Source organism: Halichoeres trimaculatus, unplaced genomic scaffold (assembly GCF_033239565.1).
Source record: "Halichoeres trimaculatus isolate MK-OKI-2021-1 unplaced genomic scaffold, fHalTri1.1 fHalTri1_scaffold_2, whole genome shotgun sequence".
NCBI classification, from domain to species: Eukaryota; Metazoa; Chordata; class Actinopteri; order Labriformes; family Labridae; genus Halichoeres; species Halichoeres trimaculatus.
In genome coordinates, this window is record NW_027437180.1 from 7865697 (window position 1) to 7888846 (window position 23150).

The following is a 23150-nucleotide window of genomic DNA, read 5'->3' on the forward strand; positions in this document are numbered from 1 at the left end:
GCTGCTGCTCCTTTAAGGCTCTTGGTCCCACAAACCCTCTTCCCTCTGATTAGCCAGCCCTCTAGAGGCCTGCCCATACAGAACTATGAGTAGACCTTGGTGTTTGAGGCCTCAAACATGCCATGACTCAATTAAGAGATCCTCGTGTGAAGACCTTTTTTTCGTCAAGTCTGGTGAAGATTTCATAAAGATCTGAGGCTATTTTTTGGAATGGAGCATGTTGAGCAGTTTACAGACGGAAACAGATATTTCAACAAACATATGAATAAGTGACACTTTGAAAATGTGCTCACGTTTAGTATATACAGCCTGCATTGTTCTTTCATATCCATATTTAAGAAAGCAGGTATGGTGCTGTACATATGAGCGTACCACCACTTATGGTCAACAAATTGTGGGTAACGTTTTTTGACTCAGCAGATTGTAGTTTCCTACAAATTAATAGCAAAAAAGATTAAAATATAAGTAGATGGTAACACACTCGAGAGTGAAATCAACCAAGCTGAACAACAAGTGAACAAAAGAAAGAAACTGTGAAGTGAATAAGCATATTAAGGCTTATGAGATCCTTTTGTATTATTTGTGCAACATACATTTGTCAGAATTGGGCTGGGTCCGCTTGTGCTTGGCTCCAGAAGAACCAGAAACCACATACACACCAAGCTAATAAAAGCTGTTTTCACATCAGAAATAAACATGTTTACAGCCTGCTACAAGAAATGTCTACCATCTGAATTACTGAGGTACAATGTACAGGGTTGGTTTTTTTTTCTAACCACTAGTTTAGAAGATATTAAAATGACAAGTTCACCCAATCAGAGGCACGGCTCAGCTGATTGGCAGGCAGGTGCCCTATAGCTGTCAGTGTAGAGGCTCAAAGCCCGCCTCATTTCCAATATGGCCTCTGTTGATGATTTGCTTCAAAACTCTGTTTCAGGAACAGATTGGTGATGTCATGGAGACAAAGCCCATTTATTATACAGTCCATGGTTTAGTCCCACAAAGCCTGGATCTCAAACTTGATTTACCTGAGGGCCACTGAGCATCCTTTACCAAGTCTGGACCTATTCTTTAATTTTCCCTACTTCCTTGCTCTCTGGGATATTTTTTGTTACATTGACAGCTCTTTATTTAGCTGTGTAGCTAATTGTGTCTGCTCATCTCCCTGGTACTTAGCATACTGTTCTACATGTTTAGTTGACTAATGCTGTGTGAGGTCATACCCCTTATTAATGTTAACTTTCTCTTTGCATATGAGACAGGTGGGATTCCCCTGAAACTTCGCAGATATATTAATTCCCGCACTTCTCCTGAAACACTCTGTGCCTGACATCAACCTTTAAAAGAGACATCTTAATTTAATGTTTTGAGGACGATTAAGCTGAAAAAGTGTTTATTTTCTGCTTGGGATCATTATTATTATTAATTGGGTGATTATGCTACGTTCAGGGTCTACTCGGAAATCAGATATTCCTTCCTGGATCCTAACAGTAGACTGGGCCATGAATGCTGCTGGTTAGACTCCACTGGAAACAGTTTTGGGCTGTGTGTTCAAGACCCCTGTCATAAAGTCACATGTTGCAAATGTGTAGTTTTAGACGCTTTTTTTTCTGCTGCAGCCCTGATGCAGCAAAATGGTAAAGAAATTATGAAAAAGGTATCATTATCATTAAATGATGACAATAAAATATAAAACAAAGCTGTTTACCTTCCTAACTTAACAAGTATCACAGCGAGTAGCTGCTTGTGTTAGCCTGTAGGTTGATAACAGCCACACACGCCTGAAAGCTTTCATGAGGCTTTACTTTGTTTCATATGTAACACCTCTTGACAAAGTGACAAAGGCCCAAAGGTTAAAGCTGGCATGTGACTTCTAACTTCTACTCCTCATCACTTATTGAGTGTGACCTCACTTAAACTCTGTGGCCCACTGATGCTCATTCTCTCTGTTAGAAAACCATTCAGTCCTCTGGGTGAGATTAACTCTAAGCCACTAGAAGTGACTTTATTTCTCTGGTTGATGTTGGGTTAGCACAGGCCCGTGCTGTGCCACATTCAACCAATAAAACCTGAAACTCTCTCTCCGTTTGTGTCATCTGCTCACTAGATTAGAGAGCTGAGTCACATGAGTTTTGTAACGTCGTCATGTTTTCCAGGAAAACAAAATTAAAGTTATTAAATCTGAACCAAGCTGATGTCTTATAACGTCAATCTGGAGATGGAGCTGTGACACGCTAATTCTTAGAGCTTATTTTTTAATTATATCAGGAGTAACAGTTGTGTAATTAAACTAACAGAAATCCCATGATAATCGTCTGGTCAATTATTGTTCTGTAAGTATCCTATTGCAGTTGTAATTAAAGCTTATTAGCTTTTTCTTTTTACAAAATGATGGAAGCTTACAAATTGTCTGGTTTTAACTGAACTGAGTGTGTGTTTCAATAATATAATAAGGAGGTCAGTATGTAACTGAAGGTTAATAAACCGCGGTGTGTGTGTGAGGACATGTCACACACACACACTGCTGCCTGTGGGGCTGAGCTAATTGAAACACAGTTCAGGATATGAAGAGACAAAGCAGAGCCAGAGAGAGGACACTATCCATGGACACCAAAGGAAGAGGGGAGTGTAACAGGAGCTGGTGATGACTCTGAAGATTGATCCATGAGTTCATCACCCCTGGCCTAGACTGCTGCACCTTTTTGTTCATCTTCCTCTGAGTCCCTGATTGTTTAAGCAGCAGTTAGGCCTGTCACGATAACAAATTTTGCTAGACGATAATTTTTCAAAATATTATTGTCAATAAACATATTATTGTCAATATTATTTTGATTTTTTTTTTTCCATTTTTTCATTGATGTAATTATGATAAATGGGATAATAAAGTGAGTACACCATATCAAAAGCAAGAAACTTTAATTTCTTAAGAGTATTTAACTGTAATTAAAAGGTCAGGATCTTTTAAATAAATTAAATTAAACAAAAAATATAATAAATTTAACAAACAAGAAAGAGAAAAAAAAAATGCAATGAAAATGAAATGGACTCTCTTTTAGAAAAAAATACATGTCAATGAAAATAATTAATACTAATCAAAAACAATAAAACATAGACCCTGTCTCTAAAGAAAAAATGAAACTCCAGAAAAAAAACAACAATAAAATCTATAGACTAAATAAAAGGGAGTTCATACAGTTCCTGAATTGTTTGTAACATGTTCTTTTTTCCCAGTCAATTCGTACTGTCTGTCAAACATTTTTAACATTTCTGGCTTTCAACCGTATTGAAGGGCTGCATTTCTTTAGCAATGTAGCTGTCTTTGAGCGCCCACCATTTGGTGCTTTTATTTCTATTTACTTTGCAGACCAAAAGCCTCAGTAAGAGCGGACTGTCAAAGAACAGCTCCCCTTCTTCTTCTTCGTCGCCACTTTTTTTAAACAATTGTGACATATCAGCTCGTTGGTGTTCATGAGCTCACACTTTGTTCATTCTGATAAAATCAAAATATTCCCACACTGGGACTGTGGCAGGCGGCAATTTTTAGTTTTTTGTTGTTGTTTTTTTACACCAGACCATGTGGAAAAGTTAAATGATGATGATAATGTCTACAGACTTTATCAGGAGCCAAATTTTCCACAAAATGCACATCACATGAATCAGAGAGAAACCCAAAAGTTGGGAACTATTTTTCCAATCCAGTCTATAAACATAGACTGAAATGAAGAATTTGAATTAAAAAAAGGATTTTTTTGACAAAAAAGATCCCGATTTTAATATTGTGATACAAAAAATCCCAAATATCTAAATTTTTGATTGACCGGTAGTTAGTTCAGTCCCTACATCACCCCTCTTCATTTTGGCTTTTTTCATTAATTGTTTTCATCCCGGTTGAACTTGAGTTTGATTTTACAGCTTAAGTGTTTTTACACATGCTTTAGAAATAAACTTGACTTGATAGAGAAAGTTTCTTTGGTTCTTAGAGTTCTCAGAGTTGACTAAACGCTATATGTGTGTCTATCAATTCAAAATGTAAGGCAGAAAACAGTTTTTTTCTGCATCTTGTGGGCTTTGGTTTGTCGCTGTTGTCCAGTAATCTGATTATTCAAGAGTTTTTGTCACCACACTGGACAGAATGTGTCAACACCTCTCTTCTTCATGTGCAGGTATTAAATATAGTGTTGTGATCTTTTGGTCATTTACATTTGATCTTCTCTGATCAACATCAGATATACTGGTAAGTAAAACAAACTAGAACTATCTTTTAGATTGTTGTAGGCTTGAATTGACAGTCATATATTGTGTATAAAACAGATGGGATCTGATAGGCTGGTACAGTTAAGCAAAGCTGCACCAGTTTAAGTTCTGTCTTGGCCAGAGGTGGAAGTAATGAATTACAACTACTCAAGTTATTGTAATTAAGTAGGTTTTTTGGTACTTTTAGTTTCATGAGTATTTTTTTCAAGTGTGTCATTTTAAACATTCTTAACCCTTCTATGATGTTCGGGTCAAATCAGACCGATTTACAACTTAATTCAAACATAAAAAATGTATTTTTCCTCTGATCGCATCAAGGTCTTATGATATCCTCCACACCAGGCATTTGAACTTATAAAATTGCTGATCACCACTTTCATTGAATTTTGACTGGTCCAATCAACTTTGAAACACGTGGTGTTCCCGGTCAAAAATGACCAACATAGAAAATGAATAGGTAATACTATATTATGTTCTTCAATTAGATGGGAAAAACATCCATGCATACACACACATCCACAACCCCTCTCCCCTCACGCACACACACATACACACATCTAGGCTGAAGCATTAGGTGTCAATTATGGGAACCTGTCTCTCTCTTGCACCCTTGTGTGCCTATCCCTCCACGTGAACCACTTTCCAAACTAATGCATCATACCTGTTCAAAGGCACATCAAACAAAACAATTAAGTGTTTGTTTCTGTAACGTGTCTCTTTCCCGCGCTTATGTGCCTATTCCTCCACGGGAACCACACTTTCCAGACTAAAGAATGCATCACATCTTTTCACAGACACCCTCATAATCTTACATTTAAAAACTTGGTCCGTTTGGATAATTCTTTTAATGTTCAGTGTCAATTTTTTGTATATTGACTGCATTCATAAATGTTCACTATGAGTTGGAGACATTGTTTACATCATTGGAAGGGTGTTGGTGATGATTATGCTTGAATTATGTTTTTTGTATTAATATAAGGGAAATTAAACCAGACCGGTCAAATTTGACCGGGAACATCAAAGTAAGAGGGGGTGACACGAACATAATACAAGGGTTAAGTACAATTTACACCATGTTATGTACTTCACAAATCACAAGTCAACACTGAGTATGGCCACCATTTGAATCAGTATTCAAACATTCCATCTGCATATTGTAGCCAATAAGGCTGTCCTATCACAACCGCTCCAGCAATTTAAGGAAAACTCCACCAGCTCAATCTCAGGTGTCTGCAGGTAAAATACCAATGCAACAGAGTTGATACTCGGATTGATACGTGACATCTACCCTGTAGGAACCATTCATGCACAGAGAGAGAAAAGGAGATATCTCCAAATGCATCAGTTACCCTGAGAGCTTTCCATCAGTTTCTGAGATGTTGAATGAGCTGTTATTAAGCCTGCGTTTCTGAAGAAGTTACATGTGGAAATTGATGTCTCACTCTCTGTATCAGTCAATCAATTTGTCAATCTATTTTTAGACATTTGTGTATGGGTAGTTGATGATGCTGATGATGTTATTGCGAGTAATCTTCTTTTACCTTGCTGTCAAACTCTCAAACCCACGCTATCAGGGCATCGTGCAAATGACGTGGGTTTGAGAATTTGACAGAGAGTATACTTGTGTGATAAAGTTTACTTATCTCTACAGAGGAAACATCACAGATGGAGCAGTACCATGACAACACTCTGCCAGCAACATCTCATCAAACCAATTTGAATGTCTGCTATTGACAACTTAACTAATTCAACAAGTAATTCATACTTTGAGTAGAATTTTACAAGATTACTTTGTGCTTTTACTTAAATATTATTTTAACACCAGTACTTCCACTTGTAGTTGAGTACAAGTTAAGCTTTGTAACATTACTTGTACCATTTCCACCTCTGGTCTAGGCTTCGTTTGGTTAAAATGACCTCTTATCATTTAGCCAGAGCAACGCATAAGCAGCACAGGCATGTAGATATAAACAATCACGAAACAAGAATTAATCAGCGGTAAGATTAGCGCACACTCTTACCATGGTCATCAGTGCTGGTTCATAAACCCCCTGAGCTATTAAAAAGCTTGAGCTGACATTATGGAGTTGATACACAGAGTAGCACCACATGGTTTCCTGGTTGTTCAGATGTTTTATTAATCAACACCCTGCTGAAAAAAATCAGAGTCTACAACCTGTGAAAAGACTTGATTTTCTTATGTAAGGGTCATGGATCAAACAGGTCCTGGCTTTTGAACCTTCGTATTTTTATCTTTACTGTTTTTTTTTTTCAGTAACAGGAATAGAGTAAAAGAGGAGCTGTCGCCATAAACCTTTAAACCTAAGGTGGAGCTGTGGGGAAAAAGCAAAGAGTAACAAAAAGAAGGGTTTATTAGGAGTCATTGCTGCTGAAAATATGGAATAATAATAATTAATATTTTTATTATTTGTATAGCACTTTTAAAAACAAAGTTTACAAAGTGCTTTTACAAATATTCAGCACAAAATAAAACGCAAACAAACAAACAAACAATAGGCACAGTAAAGTAAAAACAAAATGTAGAGAAGTGGTTTATAGCACCACAGTCACCATTCAGCCAAAATAGAGGGAAGTAAACAAATCCAGAAACAGTGGCGTGGCGTGGGGATTTTTTTTGAGGAAGCCAAGTGAGACAAAGCCTCTAATCTGTATGATTTTTAGGGAGTGGGGTACATAAAAGACTTTGTTGCAGCTTGTATATCGCTTTTTCATGTAATGGAACGACCTGTTAGAGCGTCCAGAGAGCGCTCATTTTACTTACTTTGAACACCGACACCCTTTCACTCTCCCACCCTCGCTCACTCATTCACACACGTACATTGTCCTCTTGACTTAGCTTAAATGTCTTATTTATTTACTCAACCGCCCACTTAAACGCACAACCTGCCGCTTCATGCAAACTGCTAATGTGCTAATCTCGCTGATTTCATTCAGTGGCTTGATGATGATGATTCTGTCATTTGATTGGTTTGAGGCCAAAGACAGGGTGGCTCCCCTTGACACGGTCTTGGCCAATCACAGGTAAGCAGTGTCATGACCGCAGCCTCATCTGATTGGTTAATCATCCTTTTTTTTCACCAAGGGACGCCAACTCTGCTTGGCTTCCTTGCAGGTAACAGCGTGCAGCATCATATTTTCACCACTCATTCAAAGCATAACATTTAGGAGGGCGCTGTTTTAAACATCGTAAAATGCTCAATAAGTAGAGGAGAGAAATAAGGAGGAGATGACAGATACGAAACACAGAAGAATTGTCGAAACCGTTATAAAGGAGTATTTTTATTAAATCACAGCTACAGTCTGAAAAAAGTGAGGGAGCATGGCTTCCCTTGGCCTCCGGGAGAAAACGCCACTGTCCAGAAACAGACATTGCTTTTTCCTTTCAGTGAATTACTTAACGAGTATTAAAGTGCATTAAAGTCCTCCTCCTAGTCTCAACGATATGAATATATGAAGAAAAATGTTTCTCTAATATCAAAGAATTAAACAGTTGCAGTAAAACCATCTAAAGTATGCTACAGAGCAGTTGTTCATCACTTTTTTTTCAGCTGAAAAATCTTTCTGTGACTGTCTCCAGTTTTATTAAAGGAGAGGAAGAAGCTCTGCAGCATGCCTAAACCCAGTAATATCAGAGTTGACCTGTCTGGCCTGAGCACAGGGCACCTCTGGAGTATGATTACACCCTGTCACGCAGCCACTGAACAACAGAGCTGTGTTCAAAGCAGCAAACCAAAAGACTGTGAGGTCGCTCTGTTGGGAAGCTCGGATTTGACCTGATGTCAGGGAGGTCCCATTCAGCATTTTTTTGCCCTCGTTGCTGATCTAATTTTTTTTAGTGTATAATATCTGTTGATACTGAGTCCCAGTCCAATTCTTGGGTTTGAATAGTAGTAGCACTCTTGATGTTTAAGTCATCTGATCAGACTCTCCTGTATGAGGCCCCCTGAACTTGTATGTATGAAATACAGCACACTGTCTCTCCTGAGACCATGAGCGTAAATATTAGACACAACACCAATCTCACGTTTTTTTTCTTCCCCTTTCACTGAAATGTTTATTTTTGTTTCCTGAAATCAATCCTGTGTGCTGCAAGTCTCAGCAGAAAAACGGGACAAACGTCTGTTGTCAAACTAATCACATCATGTGTAAATCACCTCACATGTTATCATCAGGCAAAATGAAAACCACCAGCAAGACATCCTGTGGATAACAGCAACAGGTGTCCCTCCATTTTCTCAGAGCTTTTTTCCCATGGATATTTATCCATTCTTCTAAAGCTTGGAAACAGCAGAGCAGCCTTTCCTCTGTTGCTGAAATACGCTGCGTGTTGTTTTAGGATGCTTTGGTCGTATTGAGCGCTTCATGAAAAGTTTGTGATACATAAATGTATCCGCATAAGGCTGCTGGACAGTTTTCTACTTTGATATATTTTCATACTGCTGACATTTAAGCCACAGAGCTGCTAATGCTAAGCTAACAGACTGTTCCTGTGACATCATTATAGTAGCTGGCCATACCTAGAGCTATCGTCAGCCCGGTGCTCTAACGTATCTGTAGGCTAACGTGACAACAAGTAAACACTGTCAGTTTGTAAGTAGTTAAGTTTGTGTAACGTTAGTGAATCCTGGTTTTGTCCTGCCAGTCATCTACCAATCAGAGCTGACGTAACCTCACTCTTCATTTTATTGATAGACTCTCAAGTTTGAACAGACCACTGCAGAATAACTGCTGACTGTGGGCTGGAATCAACATTAGCACAAACAGGTTAGCCTTTAGCTTGGGCTGTATCACTCTCCTGTTTATCTTTTTCTGCTCTTCTGTCTTTTTTCTGTTTTTCTGACAGTTAGGCTCCAGTGTCCACCATCACTACAAAATTAATCACAGAAATTGTTATCATCAGAGAAAAACACAGATCTCTCTTGTCACCACTAAACTTCGTTGGTGTGGTGTTGTCATAGAGACCTAGATGTGCTGTAAAATAATCCAGTCCTGCTCAACCCGATCGGGAAGCTAAGAAGTAGCAATTGCAATCGTGTTGCTAATAATCTTGCTTTAAAGTGTGGATGCCAGAGATCTAGAAGGGAGCCTTTTCAAGAACATTTAGAAACTCCTCACAGCCCCTGTAAACATCAACTCTACAAAGTGGGTGAACCCAGAGCACTCAGTTAAATTGACACTTTAACTTTCAGCAGCAGTTTTTGTTAAGTGACGGCTAGGGCTGAACGATTTTGGAAAATAATCTAATAGCGATTTTTTTTTTTACCAATTGGGGGGGTGGGGGCATTTCTCTCTGGCATTATTCACTATGCAGAAGCACTAAGTCATTCTAGAGTATGACCAACACAACAAAGGATACTGTCAACATCCAAACAATTCTTTCCTGCAATTTGTGATTGAAAAAGGAAAAGGAACACAGTGAAATTTTACTGGCCTCCAGTTGTCAGTGAGAGTAACAAATTATACAGAACAAAGTGAACAAGGGGTGTTATGGAAGAAGATTAGGACCACTGGGAAAAAAAATAAATGAATAAATAAATAAAACATCCAAATTTCAGAATTCTGACTAATACTAGCATTCTGACTTTAATCTCAGAATTCTTTCTTTTTTTCTCAGAAAAAATAGTAATAAAAAAAAAGGACATTTTTTTTTCACTTTATTTAATTTTTTCAGTGACCCTAAACCTCTTCTGTAGAATATGGCACTGCCAGCCACAGTCATTCTATTGCAGATCTCTTTATCTCAGGTTTTTGCCAGAAAAAACAAAAAACAAAAAAAACCCCAGCAGATTGGCTTTTGCGTGTTTTGAGGAAGAACGAGTACAAGTTACAGTTTTCCTCCCAGGTGTTTGTCCATGAAACTTTTTTTTCTTTTAATTACAGCCTTTTGCAATTTGAAAATTGCATTATATCATACTGCTATGTCGGTTTCAGTTCAATTAAGTGTTCAGCCCTGGTGACAGCTAACAATGAATGATCAGTTGAGAAGATAAACCAAAATGCAGATCACCAATCAATTAGAAAATGCCAAAATCAGCCCTGATCAGATACTTGAGAAACTTGAGAAGCAGCTTTCCTCTGATGTTTTCACACATTTTGCAGAATGAGATATCTCTAAAGCAAATCACCTCCTCACACCTGGGTCACCTGGGTAACTATACCTTTGTCTTCCATAAACCCGTCAGTGAGAATGTGGGAGATGTCGTCATGATGCATGTGTTACACTGAGGAAGACGGAGCAGCAGTGTATCAGGTTGTTCCAGTCTGTGACATGCACAGCAGCATTGTTTAGTGTAATGGTTGATCTCCAGAGCATCACCACATTTCTGCAAATGAGCCTCACTGTGATTCCTCAGCAGGCACCGCCTCTGCCTCTACGTTTGTCCTCTCTTTTCTCTGGCTTACCTCATCTGAACTGCTGCTTTAACATTAAATGTTTGTCACAGTTCATTCCCCTGCATTGCTGCACACTGATAGTGACCTCTTTCTCCAGTACTCTTTGGTTTATCTTCACTTTTCTGTGACTCTTACCAAAAGTTAACATGAAATCATCAGTCGGCCATCGCAGGTCTTTCATCCATGTTTTCCATCACTCTCCGTCTCTCACTGTCTTGCTCTCACTTCTACCCCTCAGTCAGAGCGTAGGCGTGCTGTACAACTGGTAATAAATGCTCAAGACCCTTTTCTTTGGCCAGCTCAGTGTGAGTCACCAAAGGGCTGCGAGCGAGGTGGATGTGTATGGATGTGTATGACCCTTCAGCGGCGCTCTGTGTGAAGTCATGTCTGCAGGGGTGCGAGGCGAGTGAGGAGATTTCTAAGTAACTACCATGTTCAGACTTGGATGCAAATGTACACACACTTAAAAACTCTTAAATGCACACAAACACACACACACACACACACTGTTATAAATGAGCAGCACATAAGATGCAGTAATAAATGATCAGTCTTTCGGGGTGCAGGGAATGGCTGTTGTTGTCTTGTTAATGGTCCTGCATATTGAAACACGGCTTGTCTGGATGCTGGTGAGTCATAAGCACAGGTTATTACCACTCACATCTCAGTGTGTGCGTGCATCTGCTGGGGAATTTGGGAATACTTTTATGTGTGAATGTCACGATTTTACTGTGTGAAGTTTCCAGATGAGAAAACCCACGTTCGTCTGGAGAATTCAGCCTCCACCCCTGAAGCAGGTCTATTGTTTTTTTATGGATGTTTCACGTCGCTTGTATGAAGATGCTTCTTTGTGGCACATCACTGTCTCTGATGCCGTTCCTGTGTGAAGATCATGAATTGATTTATTCGGTAATATCCACATGTATGATTTGTATGAATGGCATGAGGATGCCTCAGGACAAATCATCCCTCCAGAGCCACTTTGCCTCTTGAGCTGGAGCTCACAGTATCAGGCTGTTTGCAAATGAGAGCCGGGCAAGTGAGGGTCTATGGTTTCATGTGCTCCCTCCGCAAACTTCTCATAATTGGATGGTGCAGCCTTTCAGGTTTTGGATGGTTTGGTTGTTTGTGTGAGAAATGTAAGTTAGTTTTGCTGTTACTACATATATTATGCTAAGCTATAGATAGCCATTAAAGGTGTCGTTGGTAGTTTGAATAAGATACACTTTTGTTATACTGGTAAAATGATCTATATGTCCTGATGGCAAGCAATATATGATGCTATCTACAGCAGGAGAAAACCCAGGAAAACATCAGCCAATCACATCGATTAGGACCCGATCTGTTAAACCAATCAAATCCTGTCCTGCTGTTTTGCCCTCCTCCTGCGCGTACATTTCACAGGCGCACACTGCCCCTGACTCAATGCGTGTTCCCGAGTTTAGCAGTGTACAGATTCACACTCATCAGAAGAATGGCAGAGAATCTACCCATACCCAGATTACTGGTAACCACTCCTCCGGCTAAACAGAGCAAGAAAAGAAAGACGGAGGCTGAAAAGGCCAAAACTAGTAAGAAAGAAAGATGAAGAAAGCACCCGGGTTTTGTGTATTATACATATTTAGAACTGTTTTTAAACAACCAGTTACAACCAACCAGTACAAATTGAAAACAACCAAAAAATGCTTTTCTCTTGGAGGACACGTTACATAGAAAAGGGATTTAACAGTTTTCTCTTGTTGGTATGAAGGAAAAATCATGCACAAACAAAAACAGATTTTTGCAGCAGCTACCAATCTGTGTGCTGTTAGCAGCTTCATGCCCACCATGTTTATGTTAAGCATTGGTTTCATTCTCTTCATGTATGGACAGTTTCATTAAGGCGCACATGAGGAAATAAATGAGAACGTTTCATTAAAACATTCAATATTGACTAGGGATCAATACTCAAGGCAAAAAAATCTTACGAGGCGCAAGTTCTCCTTGCCAGTTGTTGCCGCTACTTGCTGTGTGTTAACACCACGGAAATATGCTTCAGACAACATTAGCAGTTAACAATTAAACTGTTGATTTTTTTAACTTTCCTTTATAAAAAAAAAATACTCAAACTCCGACAGTTGTTAGTTTTACTTTTGCACTTTTGTTAATTGATGTGAAAACAAATCGTAAACCCAGAGAGAGTTGTTTGTGTTTTGTTTTGTTTTGTTTTTTTTTGGAGTAATTGACAGAATGATTGTGAGAAAAGGTGGTATTGAACATTCCTAATGATAAAAAGTGACATTTTTTACAAAAAACATAATTGCTGACGTCAGGAAACTTAAAGAGGGGGTTCTCATATTTTAAACAGGGTGACAGAGCTGGATGTTCAGACTCAACATGTGCAGATTTTCTAACCTCCACATGTTCAGGTGTTGTAAAAAATCCCCCAATCTGTTCGTGAACTGATCAAAAGAGTCTGTTTCAAAAAATAGCACCAGATCTTCACAAGACTTCCTGAAATTATGAGGTCATCACTTGAGGATCTCCTGAGTGGTTCATGACATATTGGAGGGCTGGGCCTCAAACACCAAGGTCTGCCCATAGTTCAGCTCCCGACAGGCCTCCAGGGGGGCTGGCCAATAAAAAGGGTTTGATGAGGTAAAACAAAGTGTTACACACCAGAGGTGTGTGGGGTGGCTGATAGTTGAAAAACACACACTGAATGTCCCCCTGGTTAGCTAAACACCAGAACTGCCCCCTTAGCTGGTTAAAACATGATAAACTGCCCTCTCGGGTGGCAAAAACCCCACATGTCCTGGATGTTTCGTTTTGTTTTGTTTCTTTTCTTTTCTTTTCTTTTCTTTTCTTTTCTTTTCTTTTCTTTTCTTTTCTATTCTTTTCTTTTCTCTTTTCTTTTCTTTTCTTTTCTTTTCTTTTCTTTTCTTTTCTTTTCTTTTCTTTTCTTTTCTTTTCTTTTCTTTTACAGGAAGAGGCTTAGATCATGGTTTTTAGAAAGTTAGGATTATCTTTCAGCTGTATTTCATGCGCAGCTACTACTCAAGTACCAGAGGGACAGTATCAAGACTTCAAAAAGCACAATACCCCCTCTTTAAAGACTTAAAGACAGATAATCTTCTGCGCTGGGACATTTTAAACCTTTGAACTGTGACTTTTCAGTTTGCTCTGTTTGCTTCACCTACTACTTGAGCTGTTTAACTGTATTTGCTGGAGAGGTATTGTTGTGCGTTGTTACTGTGTTTTATGTCTTGTTAACTTAGACACAGATCTTTTTTTTTTTTTTTTTTTTAAGTGGATTCTGTCAGTTGTGGATGAAATAAACATTTCTGCATGTGGTTATTTAGGACAGACGATATTAGAATCCCAAGCCACAGTTTGGCGTGTCTGGTTTGATCAGAACCTGAGATGTGGAGGAGAGCTTAGTCTCAGGCAGCATTACAGCAGACAATTAAAGTGATGGATATCCTTTTACTTTCCTCATAATTCTGCTCCCAAACTGGAAAGTTGCAAAATTCAAATCACTTGAAAAATTGTTTGATGTAAGGCTGACATAAACAGAACTGTCAGATACAGCTTGAATTTAATTTATCCAAGAGGACAATTTATTTCAGATAGTATGCTTGCTGCTAGTATCTCTCATTTCCCTGACTTTCACATTTCTCCACATGCTTTCCCTATTATTTCAGCCAGACCCTGCTCTTTTTGACTCCAGATCTGCACGATCAGCTCCCTACCAAAGGTTACTTGATTTTTCTTACTGTAAAGAAACAACACAACAGGGCCGAGGAATATTTGCTTTCTCACCAGGATCTTTTTTTCATAAAGTTCAGACTTCAGCAGTCCTATTGAGCTCCGTCATGCTGAGCAAAATTCAAAAAGTCTTGCTCAGCAGACATATTGGATTTTGCCAAAGGCTTAAAATGCCAGCGGGCTGAGCAGGGAGGAGATCCCACTTTAATTTAAGACTTGGTATCTCAGCAAGTCATTCAGTGTAGTGCATAACTTGGTTACAACCAGGCTTTGGGGAGAATCCTGCATCCGTCTCAAGCTCTCCAATAATCTCTACAACACAAATTGAAGATCTCATTTGAATATTCATGACTGGGGAGCAGAGAGGCCGTTGGTCTCTGCAGCATCCTGGTACAATAAATCAGGTTAAACACTGAGTAGAAGTGCTTCTCTGCAAAAAGGTAATTTGTTTTCTGCTGGTTTATATCCAATGGGGTATTGCTTAGATTCAGGAGCAATGCAGGCATAGAGATGAATCACAGATGTAGCAGGTAGTAAACCAACTTGTGTGTTTTTAATCTTAGTTTGTATCTTTCATTATGTTTCTAGTCATTATGTCATTTGATCAGACGCCATGGCTGCCTGTAGCATTCATACACTGATCTATAGAATGTATATTTAGATACTGTTTGTATCCAGAACTAACCTTCTTGTCAAGACTTCCTTTTCCATGTGCTGCATTGTTTACTGTCCAATTAGAAAAAGAAACTTTGACCAATCAAAAGTGAGACAAAACTAGCCCTCCCTGATTTGTCTGCAGAATAAATGACTAAACTTCTTGCATCATACCCTCTGCCTATTCATCCGTTTCTGATAAGTCCCAGTTTCACTGTAAATGGTTACACAAAGGCTTCTCCCAGACTTCCTTCAGTATAGCCTGCAAAGGAAACTGATTTTATTGTCACATGCTGCATCCAGCAGGTCAAAACTGTGCCAAAATAACAACGTGATTCTGAAAGGTAAAATGAGATTTGTCAGGAGAAAAGAAATGTAACCAACAACTGTGCAGCTCAGTGAAGATGTGGTGTTGGTTTTGAGTAGCAACAAATATCTTTGTGCCAAACCAGCAGTAACCACATGGCTAACACGAATACACGCCAAATAGAATCAAACTTTATTGTCATTGTAACAAGTTCACTGAAATTGAAGTCACAGCAGCAATCAAGAAAACAAAAGTAAGGAAGTGTATAGAAAGTGCAAAAAGGTCCATAAGAAAATAGATGATGACAGCTTGTCCATCATTCTCCAGTTCAGCCAGTTTCCACCTCCACAGGGTCCAGGACTGAGCTTCTTCAGCAGTCTGTTCAGTCTCTGTCTCCTGGATCCTGTCTGCTCACAGCAGGCGAAGCTCCTCCAATGTGGGGTTGGTGTCTGATGTTAGCTCCGTTGGCCATGTCTGTGAATAGCATGATGCTACTCTGCCTTCTGGTATTCCCTCTGTTGCTGGGTTAGCACGGCTAGCTCATCCATCTTACTTGAGAGAGATCTTATGTTCTCAATAATGATGGATGGAAGGACAGGACGATGTTGTCACTTCTTCGCTCTCACCTGAGAACCAGCACGTCGTCCTCACCTCCTTCTCCTCACCTTGTGGGAAACATCAGGCTTTACACTAGTTAGCATCGCTACATACATACATGCTACAGGCTGCTAACATCTGAGTTCACATGTAAACAATGCAGCCATGGTTACATGTAGGATCTCCAGACAAACACAGAAGAAGAGGTAGTAAAAATATCACTGAAGCCACAAAACGTTTGGTGTCCATGACCAACAATGAACCATACAAAGTAATGATCCACTCCAAATACAAAGATTACAAAAATGAAACAAAAAATTGCAAGAAACGGACAAAGAAGAGAGAGCTGCTGCAAAAGGCAGCCATAGTCAACAGGGCAGCGCCTAGCAACCAATAATAACCAAGCTATGAAATGTATTTCTGTAAACATCCAATTATTCTTGATGATGTGGTCATTCTGTCCCAATACACACAAATCTCTCACTGTATAGCCATTGTAACCTTGGTTATTTCCAGTACTATGCAAAATTCAAACACTCCTTAGTACACCATCCACAAGCTACCAAGAGTTGCAAAGAGACACAGCAGATCTCTGCCGGCTAAAAACTGCGCCACTACTTCGATCAATGTCCTCCTATTCTTCTTTCAAAAAGCATTTGAAAAAACCTCTGTTGCCAGCCTGAACCCTGTTTTTTTGGTTTGTAGTGTTTTTGGCTTGTTTTTCTCTTGTTTTGTTTTTTGTTTTTTTCTGCTGATTGTTTAGCCTGCATGTCATGAGATTTTTATGGTCAGGTGTGGAACTGTGCAAGTTTTCAGAAGCTTTGTTCCCACCTTGCTCAGTTTTGTGCTTGTACTAAACTTGAGCTTAACAAAATAAACTTAACTAAACTAAAAAAACTGAGCCTTGCTGCTGTTGTAGATTAGGGCTGCACAATTATCGCAATCGCAATCGCAATCGCAATGTCAGCACACGCAATTACGTAATCGCAAAAGAGGTTATCGCAATCGCAATGTCAGCACATGCAATCCCGATTTTTCTCCATGATAACCAAGCAAGTCTGTAGACTCATCATGACACAACTTTTTTTATTAAATCGCAAGCACAATCGCAATCGCAATCGCAATCGCAATATTGTCCACCTAATTGCAAATCGCACCTTTTTCCCAAATCGTGCAGCACTATTGTAGATTAGCGTCTGTACAAAGTTACAAGAGAGCTCCAACTGGGAGCCTTTTCCTCTGATTATACCCAATGACCCTAGGTGAATTTGTTGTTTGAAATTGTGCTGATGGTGTTGTTTTTTTGTCCATCTTTGGCGCAAAAATGTCAATAAGTGCAAATATGGACAAAATCCCACAGTGGGACCCCTGTACCAAATGCCAGGCAGTGAGGCTGGAAAAGTTGCCTGAAGACATTTAAAATTGGAATTATGAACAAAAATGTGAAAATGACAATGAGGAATCCCAACTCTCACTTTTGGCTTGGAAACTTTTTTTTGCAACCGGAGCTTCAAGGACTGGAAAATGTGAGTCCTTACGCTATTACATGCCAGAAACTAGTTCTCTTTTATACTCGAGATGTTTTAATCTTTGTCTTAGTTGCGATGAGTAGGGATGGGTACCTTTCACATTTGAAACGATACAGTACCAATGCCTGGTACCTGGTGATCAGTACCAGTACTCAACGGTACCAATTTTTGGTACTTTTGTGTGTTGATATGGTAATAAATGATATTTATTGTTGATTGATGTTTCAATTTAACCTATTTATACTTTAATATTTAACCTTGCAATGCTGTGTTCATGTTGAGCATGGAAAATCACCTACTCTTTCACTCCCTTACAGTTACCTTATTTGGTACCCATCCCTAGTGATGTGACTTAAGTCATCTGTTTGTGTCCTGTCCCTGAGCTGTAAATCCTGAGGTACTGGTGATGCACTTTTTTTTTTTTTTTTTTTTAAATCTCTTTTGCTAACAGTTATTGGCCCCCTACTTTTCAAAACAATCTGAGGCCCTTGATTTTGATTCTTTTGGAGCAGACAAAGCAGAACAAGGTGGTTTGTGAGATGAATCCTCAAACATTCAGTGTCTTCCAAAATGGCTGATTTAACTAATAACTGAATGCTGGAGCCGCACGTGGACAAGGCCTGTGGGTGGCGATGTGAGAACCCTGAGTTTGTAATTATTAGGTCTGATTCATATGCCTGCATCAGTGTAGCATACACAGTAGGTGATCATAGCCTTTGTATGTGTCACCTGGCATGAAGTGTGTAGAAGTAAACACCAGGCCTCAGTCTGTGTGTGTGTGCATGTAGAGGGAATCTGAACACTGATTGGTTTCCATGATACAGTGTCCAGCAAGAGGAAATCAAAATGTTAATTGCATTTTGCCCTCTTTTGTTTTCTCTGTTTTTCAGCTGATACATGAAAGGTCAGCACTACTCAGGCTGTAAATTAAAACAAACAGACCTCTCCCTATGCCAAAGTTAAGCCCTGGATGAACAAAGCATATACTGAGATACATGGTTTGGTTCAGTCCACGCTGTTTAAGCCTCAGAAGACAAATCGTACCACTTGATCCTCTGTCCCTTCCCAGTATGGAGAAGATTTCTCCATCAGACGCTGTCACTGGGATCCTTCCTCCCCATCACGACCCACAACTGACAGAAAGCCTGTGGTTGTCCAGGAATGAGGGTGGAGATACTTCCAAGCATCTCATTGGCTGCTGCTGGTCCTGCATTAGTGATGATGTGTCATTTGTTTTGCGTTCTCTGTGACTGTCAGTTGCATGTCATGTTCGGATGCCTGCAGCAGTCGTTTCTATTTACAGCAGAGCTCTTACTCTCTGTTTCCCACGTACAGTAGCCAACTGTCTGTGTGCCTCTGTTGCACTGTCTTACTGTCTGTCTGTTGGATTAAAGTCCAGATACAGGGCTGTGCACAACAAGATGGTGCAGAATATTTAAACACAATCTTTGTGTTTTTGTGCTGTGTAATCCTGAATACTCTCAGCTCAACTCTAAGAAATTATGTATGGTGCTCGAGTAATTATGCAAACCCTGATTAAGTGAGACAAGGCTCTGACGTGAAGCAGAAGCATCTTGTCTCATTCATTTTATCCAGTCTACACGTTTACCCACTCCCTGACCATTATTCTGCTTATAAACCAGGACACCAACTGTAGATACAAATTAGCAGACACCAAGTATTGACTCAAACTTCATTTTATTGAGTCAAAAATATTTTCCATACAGTTAAAAATAGTAGCCCATGACATTGGTGGGCCGGTAGCAGAAAACACAGCTGCAGCTGGTGAAGGTCCTCTTCACTTTAACTCTTCTTCTGGTGTTTTCTTCTCACTGAACCAGTACTGTAGCAGCTAAATGCTAAATGTGTCGTTCCTCAGTGTACAGTGTCTTTAAAGACTGGCTTTGAAAATACTGGGAATAACATATACACTCGTGTGATAACACTTAATAAAAACTGTCATCTATAAAGGGTATATGAACACAGGCCTTATGTACATTATCCCAGTACTCACAGTTTATTGCTCAGTACTGATTTTGTACTTATTTGTCCCTATGTAAATATATAAATAGAAATATTGCTCCACTGTTCCTATATTTCCTACTTTTCTATTTTCCTTCAAATTTGTAATTTCATATTTTTATTATTATTCAATTTCTTATTGTTATTGCATTTGCTGCAGCTGCATAGAAAAAAATATCCCCCATGGGGGATCAATAAAAGAACATTCTATTCTATTCTATTCTATTCTATTCTATTCTATTCTATTCTATGAGATGAAAAAATAGTTTATCAACCATTAGTCAATGAGTTTTTTAAAAACCACTCCCACCTTAGTAACAACCATCACCTTTTTTTAAAATATTTGTTAAAATTTGTTGTAAAAATAATCTTTTAATGTGTGCATCAATAAACTGTTATCATATCAACCATAGCATTACAAATTATTAGCAAACGCATTTAACTAAAAAATTTTGTTCGTGAACAATAAATAACTTTTTACTTACAATTGATTAACTGTTTTTTTTACCCTTTATAGATAATTGTTGTCACAGAGTGTTGCCATCCCTTTAAAAAAATAGCCCTTCTTTACAGTAAAAATATAAGTCTACAGTCTGGTGCCTTTTTTGTCTGAATAGTAAATGTCTCTGAGGGCACACATCGTCTGCAGGTTAGAATTTCTTTAGACCTCAAATTTTGCCTCTTTAACTCCTTCTTCATTAACTGAAGTGAGGTTGTACGAAGAATTTCAGATACAGCATAAACCAAACATTGGCTTCAAAACTGTTTAAAACAACAAGCGAGAGATGCACAGAGACTCAGCCCATGTACTGTAACCATGGCGCTGTTTTTAGTTGCTTTAAGTCTTTTTTAGTCCATCTCTTTTATCTTCATTTCACTGAAGGTGAATGATCAGCCAGGTACCACCAATCTAAAGCTTTTTACTTTTAGCTCACCTATGGGATCATCCTATGTCCAGTGGGCTTTTGTTTGCTTATTCTAAGATTTAATTACTTTCTTTGTGGATGAAAAGAACAAATTGAAAATCTTATAATTACGTTTGAAACATACAAAATGTTCAACTATTGTGGGGCTGCGTTCAGCACCAAAAATGTGAGGAGAGATTTCGACATAACAGCTTAGAAAAACATACTTTGAGCATTAAGCCAAGAAATACCGAGACTGTGAACAGAAAAGTGTTTGGACTTCCTAATGGAGAGATATGAGCTGGGGATTACTGGGACCTGAGGAGTGTGAATAAGCTCTGCGCTGAGCAGCAGACTTCTCTCAGCAGAGACAGGCAGAATTGATGTTATCTGTCAGCTGTGTGGTCCTGTAAGTTAGCTAGCTTTCTTTCACATATTTTCATATAGAATACAGAAGCAAGGTCTGTTTTTATCTATTTTACTGACATCAGAATGACAGACATATATGTCCTGCAGAGGCACATGTTTTTCTCCATGTACAGGTTCAGAAAGATGACATTTTCCCCCTGTCACACACTTTAAAATGATCAATATCATCATTTGCTGCCAGATGTTGACCTGACATGTACAATTGTGAGTGAGTGACTGCGTTCTTATATGTCAAGGTTTTTCAATACCATATCAGAGATTTCAATGATGGTAAGTGTTTGTAGAAATGAATCCTTTAAGAAGAGCCACTGGAGTGAAAAACATGAAGCTTACATGTCAGACCTCATGTGTGAGGCATGTCATGCAGCTCTCTGTTCAGCACAGATCACACAGACAGATACGAGAGGAGAAACTCCTCTGGGGTTATAAACATGATGTTTTACGCCTTTAGTAAGATTTGAACTCAGTGCTCTTTAGATAAAGATAAATAAGCTTCACAGTTTCTTAGAGACGACATTACATATCAATCAGCAACACATTTAAGAAGTCTATAGTTGGGATAACCACAGAAGTTACCATAAAGAAGGAGAGGCTCCACTGTGGACTTCCTGTTCATGGACCCTTTTTTGAACCTATAATCACAATACCAACTGTTAACATTTGATAGCACAACTTTTGATTCTTTCAATGTACTTTAATAATCCAAAAGTTACTTATGTGCTCAATGCATCTCACCAAACTTAGCAGAAGAAATACGTGCAGCAGACCAGAGAGGCGACTGATATGTAGAAATAGGTAACAGGTGTTATTGGCTATTTACCCTGATGTATGGAATTTAACCCTCCTTAGTTCTAGGTTTTCTCCTTACAGTTTATACCTCTGTCTCTGCGAGGACTATGTGTCCTGTGTTGGATGCAGTGACACCTCTGGCCAGACTCTGTGGTGATCCAGACTCTGTGGTGATTCCTACCAAAGCCTGGGTTTGTTTTGGAAGTAAATGGAAGAAGAGCAGATCTTCTTTACAACACTATCTTTCTTTGTCCAAGACAACTTTTCCAAGGATGCATAGCGATGAGGTGATATATTTATTTGTAGTTCAGTCAGAAACATTCTCATCAGAGATTTTAACCAATTATGGGCAAACTGAAATACAGTTGTAGTTGGGGTTATAGGCTCTGCTTTTCAGAGTGCTTCCTGCCAAGCAGCCAGCTTATCCTTCCCAAAGAGTGCACCACAAAATTCCCACACATGGGTAAACACATCACATACATCTCGACTCCATAGGAAGGGGATGAGGTGGAGGTTGAAGTTCAACCAGCAGCAGCAGAGTATGGGGAGCAGGGAATAGTAAGAGTGAAGACATGTTTGAATATGTTATACAGTTTATGCTTTATGTACACCGCCTTGTTAGAAAGAGCTGTGATTGGTTGAACGGGGCTGGAAACAATGATTTCAACATCCGCCAGTCAGCTGACCCTGGGCGTACGACTTCAGTGTCCTATGTGAACGTCAAATCAGAGCTAACGTAACCTCACTCTTCAGTTTATTGATAGACTCTCAAGACTCTCAACAGGTTAGCTTGTGTTTTAGCCCGTGCTCTATCACTCTCCTGTTTAGCTTTCCTCTGCTCTGACCTCCTTTTTCTCAGCTGACTTTTCACTGCTGAACTTTACTGATTGCATGGTCTCATCAAAAGGACTTTTTGGTCTACACTCCATGAATGAATATGTGTTCTTCCAGAAAATTCAACCTGACCACAGATACTGAAGAATAGAATTCAGAAATAACTGCTTTTGGCACAAATCATCAGATTTAAAGATGGAGGAGGATCTGTTTCAACTGGAGTCTCACGCACACTGTTGTAAAAAAATGTGGCTTGCACCTGTATTAGAATGGACATTAGCACAAACAGTTTAGCTTATGTGTTAGCATTTAGCTTGTGCTCTATCACTTTCCTGTTTCTCTTTCTTCTCCTCTTCTGTCCTTTTTCTGTCTGATGGTCAGGCTCCTGTGTCCACCATCACTACAAAATTAATCACAGAAATCGTTTTGAGCTGAGAAAAACTCGGATCTCTCTTCTCCCTAGCAAACTTCTTTAGCCAGTGTGGTGTTGCCAATCCAGTCCTGCTCAACTCTATTGAGAAGCTATGAAGGTGCATTTTAAAATAACCTATATTGATGCTAATAATCTTTTTTTAAAGTGTGGATTACAATCAGGCATATATCTAGAGGGAAGACTTTTTCAAGATCACTCTCAAACTCCTCACAGCCCCTTTAAATTTTGGATTATGA

General features: G+C 39.1%; 1 protein-coding gene across 6 annotated transcripts in view; it reads left to right on the forward strand.

The window, feature by feature from the left end:
- Positions 1 to 23150, forward strand: part of LOC141801114 (potassium voltage-gated channel subfamily KQT member 5-like) — a 244727-nt gene that overhangs the window by 62639 nt on the left and 158938 nt on the right. The gene's annotated exons all lie outside the window — the stretch shown is intronic.